This window comes from Sorex araneus, chromosome X (assembly GCF_027595985.1).
Source record: "Sorex araneus isolate mSorAra2 chromosome X, mSorAra2.pri, whole genome shotgun sequence".
In the NCBI taxonomy this organism is placed as follows: Eukaryota; Metazoa; Chordata; class Mammalia; order Eulipotyphla; family Soricidae; genus Sorex; species Sorex araneus.
In genome coordinates, this window is record NC_073313.1 from 338,311,006 (window position 1) to 338,336,467 (window position 25,462).

General features: G+C 40.7%; 1 pseudogene; it reads right to left on the reverse strand.

Moving 5' to 3' along the window:
* LOC101544045 (40S ribosomal protein S3a-like) overlaps positions 1–25,462 on the reverse strand; it is a 67,227-nt pseudogene that overhangs the window by 28,388 nt on the left and 13,377 nt on the right.

Sequence of the window (25,462 nt, forward strand, 5' to 3'; positions counted from 1 at the left end):
ATGTGTGGACGTGTGTGTGTGTGCATGTGCGTGTGTGTGTGCCTATGCACACAACATATGTCTGCAGCATCATACCTGAGAAACTTGGTGTGAGAGGATTGTTTGCAGTCACGCTGCAAGGATGTGTCCTTGGAGTCACATTTAGCCAGGGCTCATCTTGCAGCCTCCTGCAGCCTGGCACGGACATAGATAGCCACATGGCAGCCACAGCTGGTGGAGTATGGAGCTGCCGGCCTACTAGGGGGAGCTGGCTGCCCATTCCTGTCTCAGGAACACTTGGCTATCTCGTCTGGCTGCAGATCTAGCCTGGGAGAGTCCTGAATGTCTTCGAAGCTGACTAACCACCTAATTCATATTGCATATGCTCTTTTTTGGCTGGCGCGGCCACCAACTGGTCCCAGGTTTGACCTGGATAGGAATGAAGGTCAGATACTTCAAGGTTGCTCATACACATAAGCATGTCTTTGCTGCTGGAAGAGTTTCATTCTTCACTCAGATTCAAAAAACCAAGTAAAAGTTTTTGGAATATGTTTAAATTTGTTCTCACTCTTTTAGCTACTTAGGCCTTCAAGCTAATAAATAATATAATATTCTTTTATTTTGACTTATTTTCCTCTAATTTGCTTCTAATAAAAGTAGATTTCTGATAAAAATTAAGAGGATTGGTTTTGCAAGACCCAGAAAAGCCTTATTTTTTTTGTAGAACTAAGGTTGATTTTGTTTTGTTAAGGAAATTGGAAATAAGGGGCCATTTCTTACAAGTAGTCAGGAAGAAAACACAGGAACACTTTTTAAAATGCTAAGAGGATATTTGATAAAAGTCTAAAGGCCCAAGTTCTACTCACTCAAAAAGGAAGAACTCATTTGACTTAGGTGATGTGGAATGGTCTGATTTCAGGCATGGCTGGATCCAGGAATTCTAACATCAACAGCTTGGTCGCCACTCCCCAGCTCTACTCATCTCTGGTGCTTTTTTCTGATTAGGAATCACTTTCATCCATTACAACCGTAGTTAATCCATCTGGCAGGAAAAAAAATTGTTCAACAAATTTTTTTTTGAAATTTTCTATAAGTTATCACAGGGTAAGAGAAGTCACCCTTCACACAAGAGTTTGAGAGATATGAAGGATTTAATCTTTAGTTGATGATTACAAGGACTATATGAACTCTTTTTTTTTGTTTGTTTATTTAAGGGTTTAATCTTAAATAAAATAAAAACTTTTTTGTTTGTTTATTTAAGGATTTAATCTTTAGTTGATGATTACAAGGACTATATGAACTCTTTTGTTGTTTATTGGGGTCACACCCGCCTATGCACAGTAGTACTCCTGACTCTGCACTCAGGGATTACCCTTGGCAGTGCTTGGGGGACCATATGGGATTCTGGGAATCAAACCTGGGTCAGCCGCGTGCAAGGCAAACGCCCTGCCAGCCTGTGCTATTGCTCCAGCCCCAAACTCCTTACTTTATGGGTCTACCTCTGATGATAGCTTTTCTGAGTCCTTAACCAACTCCTGGTGCTGAAGGGATAAGTATAGATCCGTAGCATCACCAGGATTACAAGGACCATCTGAGGTATCCTTTTTGTTTAGGAAAGACACCCAGGCAAAATGAAACAAACAAAACAAAATCCATCAGTCAGGCAGACCACGGGACAGTTAGGACAAGTCTTTCATGCATTCACCAAACTAAAACTTAATGAAATGATGTCTATACCAATGACTAAATCCATTTTAACCTATCAGATTATAGACATTAGTACTGGTAGCTATTGACAATATCTGTTGATAATATATGCTATTGGATGGAATATATGAATTCAGGATAGTGGAGTGTAAGTGTACTGGCAGAAAAATTTCGGAGACCAAATATTTATGTTATATAAAGAAATATACACTTTAACTCATAAACTCTGCTTAGACTTCCTTCTATAGATGGCTATATTCTTGCTGCATGGACAATATTTGCATTTGAGTATGCATATAATAAAGTCTATATGTATTCTTATTTATGCACTATTTAAAGTAGTTAAAACAATGAGAAAATTACTTGTCTATATATACAATGAAATCGTGAGAAAAAGAATTTTTTTTTGGTTACTGATGCAAGTAGTCTCAAAATACATTGTAAATATAATTAAAAATATGATTTTTATTTTTTAAGAAATCTTGGTGTCATGTCTTTCAAAAGTTGTGTGTGTGAGAGACAGAGAGATTAAGAAGAGAATAAACAACAAGCTCATTTATTAAACTCACCCCTCAGTGTGGAGCACTAGGTAGCTTTCTACTTTCACTGCTTTGAACTATCTTTCAGATCATTTTGAAAATGCATATGTGTGTGCACCTCTGTTATCTCAAGAGGCTGCAATCCTAGCAGGTGTTAGCTACAATAAGACTGTGACCATTTGTAAGGTTTGGATGACTTTGCCAAATTGCCCTCCCGAGAATGTGGTCCATTTAGCACTCATACCAGGAATATGTAAAAATGCTGTGTCCTTTCCCTCCTTGAAATGTAGAATATTATAACTAAAAACCAAAAACCTTTCATTATGAGGTGTCATCCTGCTAATGGACTTGAACCACACATTAGTGCTGTTTGTGACAACAGGAAATCTCCCTTTTTAGGAAATTTTAAATGGCTTTATTAAGGGATAATTGACATAGAATTCAACTCACATACCTAAAGTGTACATTTGAGCAATTTTAACGTGTGTACACTTGTAAAGTCATTGTTACAATCAGCATTGTGACCACGTCCTTCACCCCACCTCTGCCCCTACTCTCTCATCACCCTCTCCATTCCAACCAAACACTCGTTCATTTAGTTGAATTTTCATCCATTAAGCTTAATACAAATGGAAAATATATTGCCTGGCTTTTTGAATACAGCATAATTGCTTAGAGACAAAATCTTGCTGTGTGTCTATGAATAACCAATGCCTTACCCTAACCCAATAGTACTCCCATCTACAGAGAGATTACTTTTGATTGTCCCTTTATTGTTTGATATTTGGATTGTAATCAAGTTAAAGTAATTATAGATAAAGTTGCTATAAACATTCATGCATAGGTTTTGGCATATACATATACTGCATTGTCCTTGGAAAACAGATGGCAAGACAATGTAGGTGACATGGTAGGTGATATAGTAGGTGTGCATTTAGCCTAAAGAAAATACCAATTATTTCCAAAAGTGATTACACAGTCCATGTTCCTGCTGGAGAGAGTACCGGGTCATCTCCAACACTTGGATTAATGAATTTTTTTAAAAAATTACACATTTTGATAGAAATGCAGTGCTGTGCCATTGTCATTTGTGTTATGGAAAATCCATTATATTTTACATTCAGTCATTTGAGTATATGTTTCTTGTGAAGAGCAGCACCGCAGACATTTAAGAAAACTTATCCAAATATTTGCATTCCCTTTTATCATAGAATTTGGAAATCCCTTTGGAAAAAATTTAAAGTTAAAAATGTTGAAATTTTACAAAGTAGTGTGTGTTAGGTGTCAGAAAGAGAGTTCTACAGTTTAATTTTGTTGTAGATACATCTTTAAATTCTATGTTGTATTTTCTACTGTGCCTTGGGTAGATTTATGTTTCAATAAGGTGAAAATGAAGTATCAACTCTTTATATTTAAACTTTATTAAAATGTATAGAATTTGTTTAAACTTTTTTAAAGAAAAGAAACCATGACATATCACAACATTTAATATCACATAATATTACATTTCTTGTTTCAAAGACCTGTAATGAATTGATTGTAGGTTTGAAGTGGTGTTCGCAGTCAGGATATATTGAGTTCCAAACAGAAGATTTCTGGAAATTCAGGATTCATTAATGTTTTATCTGTTACTAGGTGCATACAATCTCTATCTCAATCTCTCTCTCTCTCTCTCTCTCTCTCTCTCTCTCTCTCACACACACACACACACACACACACACACACACACACATATTCAGAGTGACCTCTACTGAGACAGAGGGACAGGGCTTCCCCAGGAGGAAGAAAAAGAGCAGGAGGTGAGAGCAGGTGTCAAAGGTCCTGTCACTGTTCACCATCCTACGGCATGAGAGTCTGCAACTCAGGAATATACGTGTGAGTGCAGAGCCTGTAACTTATTCAGTATATGCCGCTTCCTTGGCAGGTGCTCTGAAAGGTCAGCACACACTCAGGAGTAGCTGCTGATGGTGGGTGTGTCATGCAGGATCTCTACCCACAAGGTTTGTGTTAGATAAGGGCATTCAGACTGCTGTTCCAGGCCTGGAAAAAACTCAATGGTGGACCAGCAACCCAAGAAGTCTGGGCTCTAGTTTTTTTCTTTTCTTTTTTTCTATGCTAATAAAATAAATTCTTACTATCTTCCCTGAAATGAATCTTTCCCTTGACCATATTCTTCTGTGATCTCTTGGGAATCAAATAGTATACGGAAATTGCTGATCTGAATGTCAGAAGGGCCAGTTATATGGAGATAAGCAATTTATCAAGAAGAAAAAAAAAGATACTGGGATCAGATCACAATGCTTAGGGGCATGAATTTCCCTCCTCCCAAAATGCACTCTTAGAATGATTCTTTGAGTAACCTCAGGGCAGAGACCGCCAAGAAGTATAATGTGTGTTGGGAAATGATCTAGAAACGGACTTGTGTAAGCTTCTCGCTTGTCTGTGCAATCTGCCTTAGTAAGCCCTTATCTGATGTAGTTTATCATACTCAGGCATGATCTCCATTAAAACTAAAATTCCCTTGAATGGTGACCCCCCTTTTTCTCAAGATATTGATAGCTTACAGGATCTTGGTTGCCATACTCACTGCCATTGTGGAATATGTTAAACTGATCTCTGAACGTCATTGGGGCACAGAAACTTTGTTCACAAATTGGGCCATAAATAACAAAATAAAAATATGCATGACCAGAGTGCTCATTATAGTGAATGGATCATATATGTCTAACGGTAGGAAGAGTAGAAAATAGTCATTGTCCTTGTTTGGAAATTAAAAATATTTCCTGGAAGGAAATATTGCCAGAATAGAACACCCAATAGGCCTTATATGTTGCCAACCCAGGTTTGATCCCTGGCACCCCAGATGGTCCCCCAAGCTCTGCCAGGTATAATTCCTCAGTACACAGCCATAAATACTCAGTAACTGTTGAGCATTGGTGGGCAGGTGCCCACAAAGAAACAAACAAGTAAACAAAAACAAACAAGAACGTTTCCAGACCTGGGAATATTGTTCAAGGGTCAAGCACATGTCTGGTATGTGTAAGATCTTGGTTCAGTCCCTAATATGAAAAACAAAAAATAAATTCACATTAGTCAATTGCATGCATACATTAACAAGAAAAGTCAAAATAAAACTAATATTAATCAGATTTTCTGCTGAACAGACTAGATTGTGAGTAATAAGTAATATCTATATCAGCAAAATCAGTAAGCTTGAATTATTTCTTTGATATGAAGAGTCCTGATATGTAAAAATACTTGGCTAGATTCTAAGTATGGAAAGAATCCTCAGAATCAGAGCACAGATAGGGCAAAAGAAGAGCAATGAATGTCATACTCAGAAAGAGAAAGACTTAAATTCTCTTGTTCTTGTGCAAGTTACAATTTCTCTGCCTCCCTTTGTGGATGTTCAGAAACAGTTGCCAGCAATTCTGAAAATTAATGGCTTGTTTCAGCTCCCCTCGGACATATTATATCTGCACATTTCCAAAGCTCCTACTGATTTACCTTGTCTGGGTGATAGCCTTTCTCCATATTCCTGACTTGTAATGCGAATGACGTAAAACAGAACTCTCAGGGCTGATCAGCAGCACAAACAGGAGTGTCCTGGGGCACCAAATTCCTTGGGCAGGCTAATCTGTATTGTGAGTGGAAGCACTCTGAATGTGATTATAGTTGCTTTTAAAATTCCATGGTCCTATGAGGTATGCATTGCAGAAAGCATATCTAGAAAAATAATGCCCAGGAATGATAAAATCCTACAGTATTTTGTACTTGTTGACCCATTTCTTGTTCTTGAACATCTATCTCTCATATGATTTTGTCCCTGGATCACTCTCCGCATGATACATATTATTTTGCCACAAAGCTGCCCTCTTGTATTGTAGAACCAATCAAATTTGCCTCACCACCACTCTTAGGAAAAAAGTCTTTAATCCAGGAATAACACATCCTGTTTTCCCAGTTACTCACAACTTGGAACAGTGTTTTCTTACCTCCAGGCAGTGGAGAGAAGAACATGACTGGCCATAGGACAGCCTGACCAAGATAGAGCAAAGATAGAAATAAATAATTGAGAATGTTTCTAGCCCAATAAGCAGCAGCAGATTTTGTGTGTATGTGTGTGTGCATATGGGGGGTGGTGGGAGAGGGGTATAGTAATTTTTTTTTTTTGCTATATTTGTCTTAAAGACAAAGTCACTGAAATCCTCTGATCAGCAAGCAAAGATGTGCAGAACTTGTGGCTGAAGATTTCTGCCTTGCCTACTCCACTAGACTGGTTTTCCACCTGTGCCATTCCATCTCACTGAGGTTGATTCCATGGAGTCATAATTCATTACGCTCCTTGCTCATCTGCTTTTTTTCCAAATATAAAAATGATCAAGTGTTTCTTCCCCCAGCAATTCCTGATCATAAAAAAAATAAAATAAAATAAACCTTAGGTTTACCAAGGCTATAGGTTTCGGCTCTGTCTTCCCTAACTTATTGGATATATTTTTTCTTTCAACAGAAGTGCATTTCCCTCTGATGCATTTGCAGAAGTCGCCTTTGACTCTCTGTCCCACTTTCTCAGAGTCAATTTGTGTCGCTGTTTGCACCACTGACAAAAATATAGTGAAGTATTTATATCTGAAGAGTATATCTCAAGCACCTGCAGATCAGGTCAGAAATGTATATGGGGGTCTCTAGTCAGTCTGTTCTTCCACCTGGCTCCAAATGATTCTCTGATCAGCACCAACATGGACCCCATTCCCATCATGCATCTCTATGCTCAGGGTCCATAGGGTAGGTAGGAGCAGGTAGGAGCAGGTAGACCAGTGACTACTTTGGTCTTTAAACCTACAAGGATAGCTGAACCACTAATAGGTTACATTAGCTATACACTAAATAAGTGCTTTGCCAGATTGGATAGCTGCTAGAGTTTCCTTTAGTTTTTACAATAATCCTAAGAGTCATGAATTTTATAGGCCACTTTTACGGATGAGATAGCCAAGGCTCAAAGAATTGAGAGCAGTTTTGCTTGTTTGCTTGCTTGTGTTTAATGTTAATAAGCATAAGTTTTCTTTCTGCTATCTCCCCTAAAATAAATACCCTCATTGAATTTCTAAATATTCGCAAGGTTTGAAGGAGTAACCGATACTTTCAGAACTTAACTAAACATTCTTAGTCAGGCACTCTTTGAGAGGACTAAGAGAGTGCATAAAGCAGTATTTCCCTTTGCTTGGACCATGGAACACCCACCTTAAAATAGCACCATGTGGGTGTTTTATGGGGGGAAGAGTTGGGCCATAATCAACAGTGTTCAGGGATCACTCTTGTTAATGCTTAGAGGATCATATGCAGCTTCAGGATTTTAACTACATCAGCTGCATGCAAGGAAAGTGCTTTAGTCCCTATACTATCAGTACCCAGAAGTTTTGTTTTTATTAAAAGAAAAATTCTCTAAATTCTCTATATCGCTTGAATCCCCATGAATGTGTCCATTTGTCTCTATTTTGTCAAGCATTCCAGTGACCTTCTGCATACAAAACTTAAACAACTCAAAAGGCATACATTGTTAGGAGAATATTATGAGATTTTTAGATTTTGAAATAGATACTATCAGACTTGAAGAACACTTAGCTGTCTCAGAGAGAAATAAACTTATTTTCCAGAAGTAATACTAGTCACTGTCACTGTCATCCCATTGCTCATCGATTTGCTCCAGCGGGCACCAGTACCATCTCTCATTGTGAGACTTGTTGTTACTGGTTTTGGCATATCCAATACTCCACGGAAAGCTTGCCAGGCTCTGCCATGCGGGCCCCATACTGTCGGTAGCTTACCTGGCTCTCCGAGAGGGGTGGAGAAATCGAACATGGGTCGGCTGCGTGAAAGGCGAACGCCCTACCTCCTGCTCTATCGCTCCAGCTGGAAGTAATACTATACAAGATAATAATTTTCAATAATGACTATGCTAAAACAATGACTGTCTGAAAGCAGGTGTATCTGACTTTGGGCTGGAGGAGAGAGAACTGGGAGTTAAGAAGAGAGGAATTAATAGATTAAGAATTATGACAGAGGAAGGATAATAACAATATCTTCTCTCCTTAATACATGTTGTGAGAAGAATTTCTACCCTTGCAGCCCTAGTTCCAGGAAAGTTTTTTTTTAGGTAAGTATTTTTATTTAAGTAAGTACTTTTCAAGCAGTATATTATGTCCTCAGTACCTCACCCCCCAAAACAGAGTGGCCTAAGAATCCCTGGGTTGGAAGGAGAGTATTTTGAGAGTAAAGCAAGGGAATTAGTAAAAAATGATCAGACTCATTATTTGGGGCTGTCCCCAGATAGCTAGGACACACACACAACCTATTTTACCATAGTCCTTGTTTCAAAAATGCAAATTCGTTCCAACATGATTGATAAATTAGAGAACAATTTGAGCATAACATGAATTTCACATTTGCCTTGGCATGACTTCATCTGAAGAAATACTAGGAAATCCCATAACTGTTCTCTAAACTGAGTCAGGTAAGGACTCACAGAGCAAGTATCCAGTAGCCATACTGCCACACACACACACACACACACACACACACACACACACACACACACACACACACCCTGACCCCAAGCCCCCAAGCCTAGCTGGGTGTTAGTGATCTTCCATCTCACTTCATACAATCTTCCTGGTACCAAAATCTTAAGCAGTAATTGTTCCAACTCTTATAGCTCAGCTTCATTATGGTAAAGCAGCTATTCTAGGATTCTGTGTGTTAACCATATACAAGCCATGATGCCATACCTCCAATTTTACTTAATTCTTTGCTTTAATTCAAAGCCTCACAGACAAGGCTAGAGAGTGTTGAGTCTTACAAGCCTGGGTGTTCATTGTATGATTTAGCTTATAATCGTGATGTCTCACAATGTGTATTTTTGTACACACACTCTTCCTGAACAGAATTTGTGTCTCTTGTTCACAGCCTGAAAATTCTGGAGAAGAGAGATTACAGGAAAGAAGGCTGCAGGTAAGCAGGTCACTCATGGTGTCTGTGAATTCACACAGAGAGCCCAGTTACCTCAGGGCCCAAATGACCCTGAAAAAGACTGACATGCACATGATTTATGGTCCTCTTTTTTTCCAGAGGAAGCACATGATGAGAATAATTTCAACTGTGTCAGATCAGGACTGGGAACAGCAGGTCTGCCTGCTGGGCCATTTCAGGTTTATATGTCGTCCTCCAAGAAATGTTCTATAGGGTCCCCCTCAGCAGGGACTTGGGCAACTTCTGTCAAGCACATAAACTATGTGTCCTAAGTGAATGGTGAAAATTTGTCAAATCTACAAAACTTCATCTCCAGCCACTAACAACAGCTTACAGACGTAGCCCAGACCCTACTCAAAGAAAAAAAACCCTCTGTTTGCTTGCTAGGCTGTACAGTAAAGGTGCCAGACCTTCCGGGGTGGGGGGGTTCACACATGAATAAGACCCATATCTCCCTAGGAAACTGTCATAAGTGCAGGTAGTTGGAGCCATGCTCTCTGCACTCGTGGTCCAGTTATGATAGCCCAGGAAACTTGTTAGGAAACAGGTTCCAGAGCCCACTGGAAGCTGGAGTGAGAGGGCAAAGCATATGAAGTTTCGTACCTATACGCAGACTTTGTTCTGATACCTTCAGACCTATTTATTTTCTTTCTCTCTCTCATCAGATCTGGTTAGATTTACAAGCTCCTTTGTAAAACCATCAAGAAGAGTGTCAAATGGGAGCTCAATTTCTAATTTTTTGAGAATCATCCCTATTGTTTTCCAAAAGGGCAATACCACTCCTGGGAATATATCCCAGAGAGGCAAAAAGGTATAGTAGAAATGACATCCGCATTTCTATGTTCATTGCAGCACTGTTTACAGTAGCCACAATCTGGAAAAAAACGGAGTGCCCAAAACAGATGACTGGTTAAAGAAACTTTGGTACATCTACACAATGGAATACTATGTGGCTGTTAGAAAAAATGAAGTCATGAAATTTGCATATAAGGGATCAACATGGAAAGTATCATGTTAAGTGAAATGAGTCAGAAAGAAAGAGACAGACATAGAAAGATTGCACTCATATTTGGAATATAAAGTAGCAGAGAGGTACGAGCTTGCAATGATGCAACTTCTGGCAGAATTTTCTCTGGACTTAGTTACTAAAAAACAGAATTCCAAAATCTTGCGGCAGCTAGTGTGGCCACACAACCTCATATCTCTTCATTCTCAGCAATGGAAAAAAAATGGTCAAATGCTTCTTTTCCAGCAGGTCCGACTTTGACGGGGGAAACTCCAAACAATAATAGTGAGTTTTTTGTTGAAATATTGAATGTAATCAAAGTAAAATGAAATTTATCAGCTACACAGGCAGGGTGGGGGGCTGGGGGGTGGGGAGATGGAGGGAAGGTTTACTGTGGGTCTTGGTGGTGGAATATGTGCACTGGTGAAGGGATGAGTGTTCGAGCATTGTGTTACTGAGACCTAAGCCTGAAAGCTTTGTAACTTTTCACATGGTGATTCAATTAAATAAATAAATAAATAATAAAAAGAAGAGTGTTGGTCCATTTACCTACCAGAGTTCCCAGTGAATTTCTGATGACTTCTTAGTGAGAACTCCCAGTACATTCACATTCAGAGAAGTGGAGGAGAAGCAAGGGCACAGAGAAAGAGAAAAGGGAGGAGGAAGCAACGCCAGGGCCTCGAGGAAGTGAGAAATCAAACCCCTTGCAGATCACTCCAGGAACAGAACTACGTGGGCACTTACTACCATCACCTCGCTCCAGTTTGGACAAATTCTTAGAACATGTGTTACTGCCAACAATCTATAGTCAAAGAGATTTAACCCAATGAAACTTAAAGAATCCATTTCCCTATGATCAGTATGATTCAAAAAGAGAATGTCATTATAATCAGTTCCCAAGCCTTCCTGTTTGTCCAAGCTCTGCTGGCCTGGAAAGCCAATGCAGGAAGACATCAGACTGCTCAAATGACATTGTCTTGCTCAGGAGAGGCTGGTTTACACATGTTCTCAACCTACTGACACTTGGGGAGAAAACGGTGACAGAAAAGTGGAGTAGGTGGCTGATTGGAAGCACTTGTCTCCTGAGAAGTGTCCCAGAGAACTCCTCTGGAACTCCTATCTGAGGGGTGGGTCTGTCCCAAAGAAGTGGCGAGATAAATGTCTTTCATCTATATCTACTGTTACCACAGACCCCTGAGCCAGAGGTGTTCTGAGAAGGTGCTCGGGAGAAGGACATGATGAGATGCCAGTCCTTCCTCACAGGGGTGGTGGTGCCAGGGAAGAATACATTGAGATCATTCTACATGAATGAGGCAAGTGGGTGGCATCTGTGAGAAAATAGGGAAGTTGGGAAAGGGGTGGAGAATAAGCGATGATCACAGAAGCTGGGATGAGAGAGAGAGACTGTAATTAATGTTTGGAACAGTCTCCTCAAATTTTCTAATAGTTGTCAAGTCCACAGAGAGGGAGAGAAGCGCAGCAGCAGAGGGAGAGCCCAACTGGCAAGCTTTCAAACTGTCACCATCATGACCCTTCTCAAAGTCCTGAGGGAAAGAGGTTTTCTTTGGGTAGAGGTAGGATTGGGTGATCAGTGAATTCTCTCTGCCCCTCATGGCCCACCGAGCTCACACTCAGGGGCTAGGAGAATGTGTGAGTTGTTCATCTGAGACATCATTCTTCATCTTCCTGTCATAAGGGGAACATGTTGTAACCGGTTCTGTGCCATTTGATAGAAAAGTCAGCATTCTAATGACTGAATGAGGCACAAGTTCACCTCCCCGTGGAAGAAGTGAGGGGAGGGGGGTCCAGGCCTTGGTGGTTACCCTGAAGAGTGGGAATGCAGCCTCTTCTCTCTCTGCTTGCCAGGGCAAGTGATGTGGGACCCCAAAGGACAAAAGCTTTAATTCACATTTTGTCAACTCCACTCATGTTCAGGAAGACAAGAAGAAGCAGGAAGGAGAAGTGGGTTTTTTTCCCCTGGGATCAGGGTCTTTCTCTTCTGTTAATAGCAGCAGCCAAAAATCTCATCACCTGGACAGGCCTCACTTCATAGATACTGAGGAAAGAGGCTTTTCACTGAGGGGAAATGAGATTACTGAGACATTGGAGTTTTTTTCACTAGGGAGAAAGTGAAAATTTCTATGGTAAAGCACCAATGTTCTCTGCTGCAAAGACTATAGAAGAGCAAACATGCACCGTGTATAGAGACGATTATTCCAGGTTCTGCTCTGAGCGAAATATCTGTACACCATGTACCTGTGTAAGAAATCAATGAGTCAAACTCACTGAAGGGCTGATAGTGTTATACATAAAGGTCCTTTAAATGTATGTATATATATACATATATATACACAATATATATACATATATATACACACATATGTGTATATATATGGGCTGGAGCAATAGCACAGCTATTGGTAAGTAGGGCATTTGCCTTCCACGTGGATGGCCAGAGTTCAATTCCTCCATCCCTCTTAGAGAGCCCGACAAGCTACCAAGAGTATCCTGCCCGCATGGTAGAGCCTGGCAAGCTACCCATGGCATATTGAATATGCCAAAAACAGTAACAACAAGTCTCACAATGGAGACGTTACTGGTGCCCACAGTGATACAGTGATATACATGTATATATATATATATTATATATATAACAGCATGAAACAAATATCCAAGGCCAGGAAAAAAGGGCCAAGAAGAAGAAGACTGGTCAATGGTTGGGAATTACCACAAGGATGTGAAGGGTGGCAGGTAGTTAAGATAGAGGAAGGTCCATCATGACAATAATAGTTGGAAATGATAGCGCTGCATCTGGACAAGAACTGAGAGCTAAAAGTAGGTAAAGGAATATACATAATAACCTTTCAGCACCTGTATTTCAAGCCATAATGCCTAAAATAATAGAGAGAATGAGAGAGAAGAGAGGTGCCTGCCATAGAGGCAGGCAGGGATGGAGGGTGGCTTGAGGAGATGAAAGGGAAACAGTGAACACTGGTGCTGGAAAAGTAAACAGGGTGTCGGAATAAAACATATATGACTAAAACACAATCATGAACAGCTTTGTAATCTTCTATCTCACTGTATTCAATAAAAAAGAAAGCAAAAAATTGCAAAAATACAAAATTAAAAATACAAAAAATACAAAACAAAACAAAAACATCCTTTAAGTTGCTTTTCACAAAACACAATACTATAGTACTAAGAGGTTCTGAAGATAGGTAAGGATGTGTTTAAATTTCACTCTTGCTTCTGGGTAGCTGAGTGACCCTGGCAAAGTCACACTCTTTGGAAGTCAGCACAGCACCCTCAGCTCTGAAATGGGAATACTGATAGCTCCCTAAAGGGTTCTTATGGGGATCAAATTGGAATCACACAGGTCAAGCATAGAAATTGAGGGAGCAATATCATGTAGCTAAAAATGATAGCTCTTGTGAAATTACTGATCTCTCATGTTGTACTTATAGATAATGTTTAGTGTATTCCAGATATATTAGTCATGTGGGAGGCAGAAGGGCTTCTGGTGCTCTGTTGCATGGGTATCTCTGTGGCTGCAGTTAAAGCAGTTTTTGCTAGTTTTAAGACATAGTGTCATCATCCCATTAGATGTCCTCACTGGAGAGCCTCTAGCAGCCTCCTGTCCTCTAGTTTCTCTGCTTATTTGCTTTCTACTTCTGATGATCATTCTAAAATCCATCCCATCACTAGGAACATCAACAAAGACCACTGTGGCAAGGGGGGAGGTGGTACTTGCTCCAGTATTATTCCAGGTACCACATCAGACTAAACCTGTGCAGGCCCATTCCCATTACACTACCAGACCTACTCGCCCTGGGCACACCTAGCTCCATCACATCTCAGAACTAACTGTATACCTGTCCATCTTCACCACACTTCCCATAGCACATCCCTGACCACATCTACCACTATTACACAGCCCAGATATGCAGCCTTGGCCACACCCACCTCCATCACACTGCCCAGACACAATATCATAGTTTTGACCAGCCCCGCCCAATTGACAGCCACATTACTTCATGCATGCCCCTGTTTAGCAAACTAATAGTCTTTCTCTGTACATATCTACCTCCATCACGCTTTCTGAACATACAACCCAGGGCACACCACCTTTTGTGTAAACTGACTTTTAACCCATTGAGGAGTCATACTCCTAGGCATGACCCAATATATCATACAATGAACCACATCTCCCTACAAACACCCATATTCATCTTAATGCCCAGCTACTTCTACCAGTGCAGGCTCATTTTCTTCCCCAGTATCCTTGACCTGTAGCCTGGAGGGCATCCTTCCTTCATCCCAATCTTCCTACTCATTCCATGTGGTTGTTTGACAGTATCCCAGTATCTCTTAACCAATGATACAATCAGACCTCATGGCATGTTTTCCTCTAGCACAAATTCCAGAGCACCTTCTTGGCTTTGAGCTTACTTGGAAATGAAACTATCATACATTTTTTTCCTGTTGATGTCCAGCAGGAGGTTTTCTTGATTAGTAAGAAACCTTGCTTTGACTTTGGTAACTGTATTTCAATTTCACTTCTTTTATCCACCCCCCAACTCTGCAGATTGAATGCTCATTGGTTTCTTCCATCACTCCGTGCTCCTCTAGGGTCAAGCCTTCCCTCCTGCCAGCTCCCCAGCTCTAGGGCATATCTACTAAGGGAGGAGAGCTCTATCAACTGAATACTACACTCTATCTACAGTGTGGTGGGAAGCACTCTTTCCCCTACTGAGTGAAGAGCATGTGACCACAGGCACAGAGTGAGGAGTCTCCCCAGCCAACAAGTCTAGAGATCTCCCTGGATCCTCCTCCAGAACCACACAACCCAAGCCCAATGCCACCTTCCCTGCAGCACCCCTGCAACATGGGAGGGTGGTATGATGGGTCTCCCAATCCTTCCAAAGGATCTCTGTCCCTTAGAAAGAACATGGAACTCTATTGGATAATAGAGCCAAACCTTTCTCCATATATTTGTCTATCCCAGGGAGTGTCGTGGGCCTCCAGGACAAATACAACAGTATTTAAATACAACAAATACAACAAATGCACCAGCCACTCCAAAATTTCCATAATACTAGCCTAAAGTTTCAGAGAACTAGAGCATTTCTGGATATGATGTGTATCAGCATCTCAATTAAGTTCTAACTGCAGGAGCAGATCCACTGTGTACTTACACACCTCAAAGGGTTTTGTCTAGCAAGGTCTCCACCTAGCAGCTCCAAGTAAAGGTCAGATATTTGGTCTGACTGCTCATTCTCACTGACAGCCATGGGTCAAAGTCATACACCTGCCCTGATCTCTGATCCTAACTGACAGCTCTAGGTCAAGGTCAGATGGGTACCCTGACTTTTAATCTTGTTGGAACTGCTGTCCTTTAGAGGTCTTCTCTGCCCCAGGGCCTCTATCTTTTGTCCAATAGGTAGGTAAACTCATGGTTATGAATAATATGGAGGAAGAAGTTAGCAGGCCTCAATGGTCAGCTCACTCTCGGGACAAGCAGAAAACTCTCCTTTCCTAGTTCATAGTGTTTCCTAGTTCATAATGTTTTATTACCTATACAATAGACAGGATATATGCATAAAGTCTATCTTAGAGTTTTGGGAGTAATGGAACCTTCTGGGTGCTTGGAACCTTTTCATTGCTGCAGTTTGAAAGTGGGATCCATCTCTTCTAAGAAGAGATGCTTCTTCTTCAAAGTCTCTTCTCCAAGACATGAGTATGCTTTCACGGTGGGAGAAGGCTCAAAAATACTAGTCTTGGGGCCTGAGACACAGTAGAGCAAGTATTTGTCTTGCATGTAACTGACCTGTATTGCCTCCCACATACTCCATATGGTCCTATAAGCACTGCTAGAAGTGATCCCTGAGCACTCTGTCAGGAGTAATATCTGAGCAGTGCTGAGTGTAGTTTACAAACAAAACAGTCTAGCAACTGAAGATCAAATTGCCACTGTTCACCATAGACTTCTCCAAGATATGCAGGTAAAAAGAAATTTATTGCCTCAATTATTTATCTATTGGATTATGATCATGATCTAGATAGAGGCCACTCAGGGGCTCAAAATACTTCCTCCTGCCTCTGCCACCATAAGAGGTATGTGCAACTCTTTTGTGTTTCTGCATTGTGTGGCGTGTTTATCTGTGGGGTTTAAAGGGCAGTGATAGCACTTCTCTAGGATTAAATGAGTAAATACACAATTTAGTGGCTAACACAGCACTACAGGGAGGAAGTACTTGCTAAGCTTTGGCAGTGTTTAATATTTCCATAATGACATCCACATCAAAGACAGAGGTGCTTCATTGCTTCCTGGGCTTTTGTTATTGGTGCTGCCCTGAACAGCCTTGAAAATGGGTCAGGGTTTCTGCATATGGCAACTCAGACAGAGGAATGCACAGCCCAGCTAGAGAAGCACATTCAGACCAGGGTCATGGTGCCTATGGCTCTATCTCCTGAAAGACAGCTGCTTCCAACCTCAAACCCTGAGGCCCTTTGAAGAGGCTGCTTGGACTGGGAAATAAGCTAGACTCCATAGGGCAGGGACTCCCAGGAATCTGAATGAGAACAGGTACTTTAGTGTGAGGAAACCATAGAGACAGACAGACCATGGAGACAAGAGAGACAAGCCTCAGGAAGAGATGTGCAGTTCAAAGGCACCTGGAGTTGTCCTTTAAACCCTTCACTACTTGATCTTGGTTTGATTGTATTGTAGAAGAGAATTAATTCACATAAGTTAAAAATATTCTTATTTGGGATGAGAAAAAATGAACTAAATCTTACTCAAAAAAGAAATACAACTGGCCAAAAGGCACATGAAAATATGCTCCACATCCCTCCACCAGTGCCCACTCTTCACCACCTAATACAAAATTAAAAATAAAATAAAATTAAATTAAATTTAAAAATTAAAAAATAAATGTTCCACATCACTAGTCATCAGGGAGATACAAAAAAAAAAAAACAACAATGACACACACTCAAAAGAACAAAACCAATGCTGGCGTGGATGTGGAGAAAATGATGCTCTTTCACTGTTGGTGGGAATGCAGACTGGTCCAGCCTTTCTGGAAAACAATATGGACAGTCCTTCAAAAACTAGAAATTGAGCTTCCATATACCCTGCAATACTACTTCTGGGAATATATCTCAAAGGTGCAAAAAAGCACAGTAGAAACGATATCTGCACATGTATATTCATTGCAGCACTGTTCACACTAGCAAAAATCTGGAAACAACCCAAGTGCCCAAGAACAGACAACTGGTTAAAGAAACTTTGGTACATCTACACAGTGGAATACTATGCAGCTGTCAGGAGAGATGAAGTCATGACATTTTCTTATAAGTAGGTAGACATGGAGAGTATCATGCTATATGAAATGAGTCAGAAAGAGAGGGACAGATATAGAAGGACTGCACTCATTTGTGAAATATAAAATAACACGAGACCGACACCTAAGGACAGTAAATATAAGAGTCAGGGAGATTGTTCCATAGTTAGAAGCCTGCCTCATTAGTCAGCTGGGAGAAGGCAGCAGGAATAGAGAAGGGATCACTAAGAAAATGATGGTTGGAGGAATCGGTCGGGATGGGAGCTGTGTGCCAAAAGTAGATAAAGGACCAAACATGATGACATCTCAGTGTCTGTATTGCAAACCATAATATCTAAAAGTAAAGAGAGAGTATGGGGAATATTGTCTGCCATGAAGGCAGTGGGAGGGTGGGAAAGGGGGGGTATACTGGGGATATTGGTGGTGGGGAATGTGCACTGGTGGAGGGATGGGTGTTTGATCATTGTGTGATTGTAACCCAAACATGAAGACTTGTAACTATATCTCATGATGAATCAGTAAAATAAAATAATTTATTCTTATTTGAGTCTCTTCCACAGTCTCAGTGCAGGGTCCTCACTTCTAGGAACCTAGCCCGAAGGTACCTTGCTCACAAGAGACCCTAGAGTCCCACAGTTCTGCTTTATGGGGACACAGCATCTGCAGAGACAGTGGCCAGGCTTCCTCCCTTTGTGCAGGATGAAGGTGCCGGCCCTCTAGCCCTCCCCCATTAGCTGTCTCTGCAATCATTGCAGCTGCAGCCCTCACCAGGGCAGGGGGTTGTTGTTGTCTCTCCAGAAAAAGAGCACAGTTGCCACCCATAGCAAATTAAAATGAAGTGCAAAGCCATTTCCGGGTCAGTTAAGCACAGCGGGTCACCAGCTTTCCATTGCTCTCAGAGTGCAAGGAGACATTTCTCAGCTGGTATATTCTGGGCCTGCAAATTGCTCAGTGAGGATGAAACACCAGGATTTGTGCTTCTGTGCTTTTCGAGCACTTTATAATGTGTTTCAGGACACAGATTGCAGCAAGGAAGGTGCAGAATAATAATAATAATAAAAAATTCAATTTAGGAATGCAAAACATGAAGAGCATGGCCTCTGCCCTAGTTGACATGGGTTAGTTAGTTGCCTGCTTCTCAGACCTTAATATACACAAAAGAACTCCAGGGGATCTGGTTAAAATGCAAATTTGGACTCAGTAGATAGAGATATAGTCTGTGAGTCTGCATTTCTAACTACCACCCAGGACTCCTCCACTTCACCCAAGGACCAAATCCAGTCTCAAACAGGGAAAACCAGGAAATAGCTGAAGATTGGAAAACATGGAAACATGGAATCAATCAAATTTAGTACCAGAGACCATGGCAGGACTGTGTCATTAGCGGAAACTGTCAATTCAGTGAGATTGTGATACCCCATGGTATGATAAATATTACCCATTCTTGAATTAAATGCAAGCCAAAGTTAATGGGAGGGAAGAGGGGCCCGTGAGACATAGGTCAAAGGACATGGCTATGCCTGTGGTGTGTATGACGGCATTGAACATTGTATGCCAAAGCTTTCTCTTTAGCAGTATCAATCATGGTCCCTAAATAAAAATAAAAATTGAAAGTTAAATATACAAAAGTAAAACTTCTATAACCCTAGTTGTGTAATATCTACATGCAGCAGCACATGCCTATATGGGGAGCAGAGCCAGGGTAGGTGAGAAGAGGGGACTATCCCTCTAAGTGGTACTTTTAGGTTCCAGCAAACTTCACTTATGAAGGTGAGGAGGTGATCTCTATATCTAAACCAGACCTACATTATCGTGGGGAAAAAAATGCCATGCGTTATCTTGAGTTCTCTAGCTACTTAAGTTAAACTGTGCTTCTGACTTGAATATTGGAGGTCTAAGAGTGTCCAACAAAGCCAGACAATGAGATGTGTATGCTCAATAACTTTTTAAATATGTGGAAGGTAAAAAGATAAAGTTCATCCTGAATCTGTCCTTCAAGTCATACTTGCTTGTTTAGCTCTCCACAATACATGCAATACTTCCCCAACTTTATTGCAGAGCTCCAACAAAATTGACATGAAGGTCACTTTTCTTTCATGATGAGAAAGGAAAGCTTTTGAGAGTTCACTGTCTGCCCATGGTTTCCCTGTTTAGCAAGGAGAGATGCAATCTGAGCTTTCCTTCTAAATGATCTTACAGGGAGACTGCCATTGACAGGGACAAGATATTCATATGGGTAACCACCAGGAGAAAAGAATATCAGGGGACGTAGATAAAGTCACTGTCACTGTCATTGTCATCCTATTGCTCAAGCGGGCACCAGTAATGTCTCCATCATGAGACTTGTTACTGTTTTTGGCTTATCAAATACACCATGGGTAGCTTGCCAGGTTCTGCCATGCAGGTAAGATACTCTTGGTAGCTTGCCAGGCTCTCCAAGAGGGGCAGAGGAATCGAACCCGGGTCAGCCTCGTGGAAGGCAAACACCCTCCTGGCTGCGCTATCACTCCAGCCACACTTTTCTATTTCCATTAGGACAATGACATCATTTTTTTTTGCTTTCTTGAAATGATGATTATAAAATAAAATGATTATAAATATAGTAGGAAAATGAGGCATATTCCAAGTGTCAGGAAAGACTAGGGTTTTAGAAATTACACAAATTATTTCCTGGCAGCCTTAACTTTAATATTCTTCCTATGTTTTTTTTTTTTAAAAAAATACAACTTTGTGAATTTGGCAATAGTTCCACAAAATGAGTAAGTTCACCCAGGAGATGACTAATTAGAATTCATGTCTCTGCTTGTTGAAGTTAACACCACCCTCTGTCACCTCCTCTCATTCATTCCCTCTCCTTTCCAGGATTGGAGAAGACATACAGTATATTGAACTTGAAAGAGCTGAAGAAGACTGAAGTGACATGGGTGGCTATGGTCCTGTACTGTGACTTGTATCAAAATACTACTAATGGAGTACCCGGAAGTTACCCAAGTGGGTTTCCTCACAACAATAGTGACCACAGTCTAAAGTACAGTATCACAAACCATGATCTTTTGATTAACTCAAGGGGAGAATCTTATTAAAAACTAATGGTGTTCTCCACAGTGTCCAAGAAAAAAATGACTAAATAAAAAAATGATGGTATACAGACACCAAAACAAACAAACAAAAAGAGGGTTTCTTGGTTATAAGAAAATATAAAATCATGCAATTTGCAACTACATGGATGGATTTGAAGAGTATATTGAGTGAAGGAAATCAGTAGGACAGATATATAATGATTTCTATTGTATAGAGAATATAAATAATCATAGTAAGAAAATAAATGGCCAGTCACAAGAAGGTCTTAGAACTGGTTTACAAAACTGACCTTGCCACAGCGAAGTCAAGAGGAGGTAGATTGGGGGCAGGGAAACATTTGGTGTGGGATGTGGAATTGGAAGATTGCATGTGTGAAACCCTATAATTAACAGTGTTATAAATCATGGTGTCTAAAACTCTAAAAAGTTAAATTAAAAGATAAAAACCACACACATGAAAGTCATAGTCCAGGGCCAAAAATTTATGAAAGCCACAATCCAGAGAGATAATACAGCAAGTAGGATGCTTGTATACGACCAACATGGTTTAATCCCAGACACCCCATAGAGTCCCCAGAGCATGGCCAGGAGTTATATCCTAGTGCAGTGAGAGGAGTAAACCCCAAGCACCACTGGGTTTGACCCTAAAACAAAACAAAACAAAAAACTCATAATCCTCAAGATGATAGTATTGACACTGTTGAAATTGTATGCTTATAAGAAATGAACAGAACTTTACTGTGGACAATAAATATTATATTGTCACATAGCATAAAGTCATTATATGCAAATCAGGAGAAAATCTTAATCTTGGACTTCCAAACTGCAGAAATGTACAAAATATGTAGCTGATGCTTAAAAACACACCCCAAGTCTGTGAAATTTGTCATGGCAGTCTGAGATGACTAAAATACCTCTGCCAAATTTAGGTGGCCCCAGGTGCCCTTCACTTCTGGCTGCATCATTTCAACCTCTGTCTCCATACTCATTAAGCTGTTCTCTGTCTCTTATAAGAACACTAGTTTAGGGCACGGCCATAGATTTTAAGTGGAGCATACATCTCTTATTGATATTCACTTACTCACTCTCCTGTTTGGTTGGTGATGTTAATGGAGAATCTTCTCCAGGCCAATAGAATGACAGCTGCTGCTTTCTCTGTCCTCAGTTATAATTTGTCCTGCTCAGTGCCCTCTTCCAGGTATCTACCCTTTCCACACCATCACTGGGGCAACATAAATCTACTTTATTGGGTGAAAGCAAATCTTGTTTGTGATCTAAAGCATCTAGCCACTGAGTCTGTGAAAGTCTTTCATCTCTGCTTCCCATTTGTTTACTGCCTAGCAGGAAGCAGAAACTATGTTCCCATCTGGACCTTTTACTCTAAGAATAAGGCACTTGGCACAAACACTATTTCATTTCTCTAATAAAACTCCAAGCATCCTAAAGGCAGGTACAAGAGGCCTCTTCTTAGGCTCTATCAAGTGTTCACCATGCCGCCCTACGTCATGGCCAGGGACCAGATCTCACCTATGCTTTTTTTTTGCTTTTTGGGGCACACCCGGCGATGTTCAGGAGTTACTCCTGGCTGTGCACCCAGTAATCATTCCTGGTGGTGCTTGGGGGACCATATGAGATGCTAAGAATCAAACCTAGGTTGGCCGCATGCAAGGCAAATGCCCTACTCACTGTGCTATCATTCCAGCTTTTCACCTATGCTTTTTGTAGTTGAGTTCATGTACTTTCTCTGGTTAATAGTCATTTCAATTAGTTTTAATGCTCATCTCTTGGGAGCTGGCCTCACCCTACCTCAGTGCCCTCTGCATCTATCCTCTTCCTTAGTCTTCCTCTGAACTCAATACTTTGCTCTTGGACATAAGTTTCCTGCAGAAAAAGAGCCCTCTGAGCTGCAAAAGGGAAAAAAATCTCTGGAAATCTCAGGACACAGGGAGTGTGTATTGCAGAACACATATTCTCTTGTTCATTAGTGCCTGTTCAAAACCAGAAATTGTTTTTGGCTGTGTGTGTTCTTTAATGGGCAAGGGTTTGGGCCACACCTGGCTATACTCAGGACTTTCTTCTAGTTCTTCACTCAAAAATCACTAGTGGGACTTAATACCTTAAAGAGTTCCCAGAGATAGAACCCAGGTTGACCAGTGCAAGCAATGTCAGGGGTCCCAGCAATTATAAAATAGGCCTAAGGCGTCATAGTTTTTGGGGTGCTAGTAATTGCCCCTGAAAAGAGATCATCTCCTTGTGGAAGGTTTCACATATTGATCCTAGCTCTAACCTGGACTTTGAACCACTTTCTACATAGAACTCTCCAAGCTGCTTAATGTTCTCCTGGTGTTTCCATGACCAAAATAAGAGAGAACTGAAGACACAGTAGAGAAGATAGTGTATTGACCTTGCATGCAACTGACCTAAGTTTGATCCCTGGCACCACATGTTGTACCCCAAATCCTGGCAGGAGTGGTCCCTAAGTGAAGAAATAAGAATAAGTACTGTGCAAAGCTAGTTGTTGCCCAGAACAAAAATAAAAATGAAGAACAACAACAAAAAAACTAATCGAGGGTGTCATCTGTTCTGTTCAGAGGAACCTGGACACACCTGAGTCTGGAAATTGGGAAGCCCTCCAATAAGGAGGCTGGATGTTAGCATTGTTAGTGGTGGCCAGTAGCAAGCAATTTTGTCTGGTGGTTTTTGGGAACTCGCAGGGGATACATAGTGTATCCCTTGTGCTACTGCAGAGCAGAACATGCAATAGAAATTTACTGTAAAGAGGCTGAATGCAAAATACAAAATGGTTCCTATATCCACGACCTCATCAGTTCTAGAATAGCCACAATTCACCTAATTCTACTGAAGTATAATCAATGGTACTGGAGGTGAAATTGTATCCAACCAAAAAGACATGTTCAAGACTTAGTTCTCATGCTTGTGCATGGACGGAGGCTGGAAATAGGGTCTTTTCCATCTAGTACAGCTAAGTCATACTGGATAATAGAGAACCCTACTCCAGTAAAGTGATTAATTTACAGGGAATAAGCACTCAGAGAGAGAAGACCACAAGAAGACCCAAATTGGCAGTCCTATGATAAATGACAGAAATTGATTGATGTAGCCACAAGTCAAGGAATGACAAGGATGTCTGACCTCCACCTGGGGCTGGAAAAGGTAGGATGTTACTCTTCTGGAGTCTTCAGAGGGACTATCCCTAAGAAAAAATCCATGATTCTGAGTCATGACTTCCAGAACAGCAAAATAAATGTATTCCTCATAAATTTGAGTAATTTATTATAGCAGCCCTAGGAGACTAATGTCGACAGATAAAGGAAACAGTAGTCATGTTCAGAATTCCAAATGTGCACAGGTGGTACATGGCAGGACTGAATCTGCCTCCCGACTCCTTAATATTCACAATTAAATGGTAACTATGCCACACACATACTTTAGCATTGGAGTCTTGCTTTAAATATATTGCTTTCTTTTTCTTATTTGCTAAGTATCTGTTTGGAGCACCCCTTGCTAAAGACAAAGGAATGATCCGCTTCTGAATTTGATGTCTATTAAACACGAATCAAATTATTTATGCATCTGGTGTCAATGAGGATTAATGAGCAAACATACGTGTAACTTACCACATAGTACCTAACTGTGCATGTTAATTTTATTTTTCTTTAGGTCTTCCATGCAGCAAGCAAATGTTGAAACCATTAACCTCTATATCCTTCATGAAAATCAGCTACTCTATTACAGAGACCCCTTTTTCTCTATAGCTGGGAAAATGTGCCCAGAGGGAGGGGGTGATCTACCTGCCATTGGTCCAGAGAGAGTGGTAGGAACCAAGGAATCACACAGTTCTCCTATTTCTCTCAGAAGAGATAACCAACCCTCTGAAAATCTAGTATGTTCCTAGAAAAAAAGCAGTCACTCATTAATAGCTCAATGCTGGATATTTCTTTTTTCTTTCTTCTTTTAAAATTTTATTTAATCACTGTGAGATAGTTACAAGCTTTCATGTTTGGGTTACAATCTCACAATTACCAAACACCCATCCCTCCACCAGTGCACATTCCCCACCACCAATATCACCGGTATACCCCTCTTTCCCCTTTCCCACCCTCCCCTGCCTCCATGGCAGACAATATTCCCCATACTCTCTCTCTACTTTTGGACATTATGGTTTGCAACACAGACACGGAGAGGTCATCATGTTTTGTCCATTATCTACTTTCGGCATGCATCTACCATCCAAACTGACTCCTACAGCCATCATTTTCTTAGTGGTCCCTTCTCTATTCCATACGATTTCTCCCCTCCACTCATGAAGCAGTCTTCCAGCTATGGGGAAATCCTTCTGTCCCTTGTATCTACTGTCCTTGGGTGTCAGTCTCATGTTATGTTATTCTATACTCCACAAATGAGTTCTGTCCTTCTATGTCTGTCCCTCTCTTTCGGACTCATTTCACTTAGCATGATAGTCTCCATGTCTATCCACTTATAAGCAAATTCATGACTTCATGTCTCCTAACAGCTGCATAGTATTCCATTGTGTAGATGTACCAAAGTTTCTTTAACCAGTCATCTGTTCTAGGTTTCCAGATTTTGGCTATTGTGAACAGTGATGCAATGAACATATAGGTACAGTTGTCATTTCTACTGAGCTACATCAAACTAAGAAGCTTCTACACTTCAAAAGAAACAGTGATCAAAATGCAGAAAGAGCTCTCATAATGGGAAAGAATATTTACCCAATACCCATCCAATAAGGGATTAATA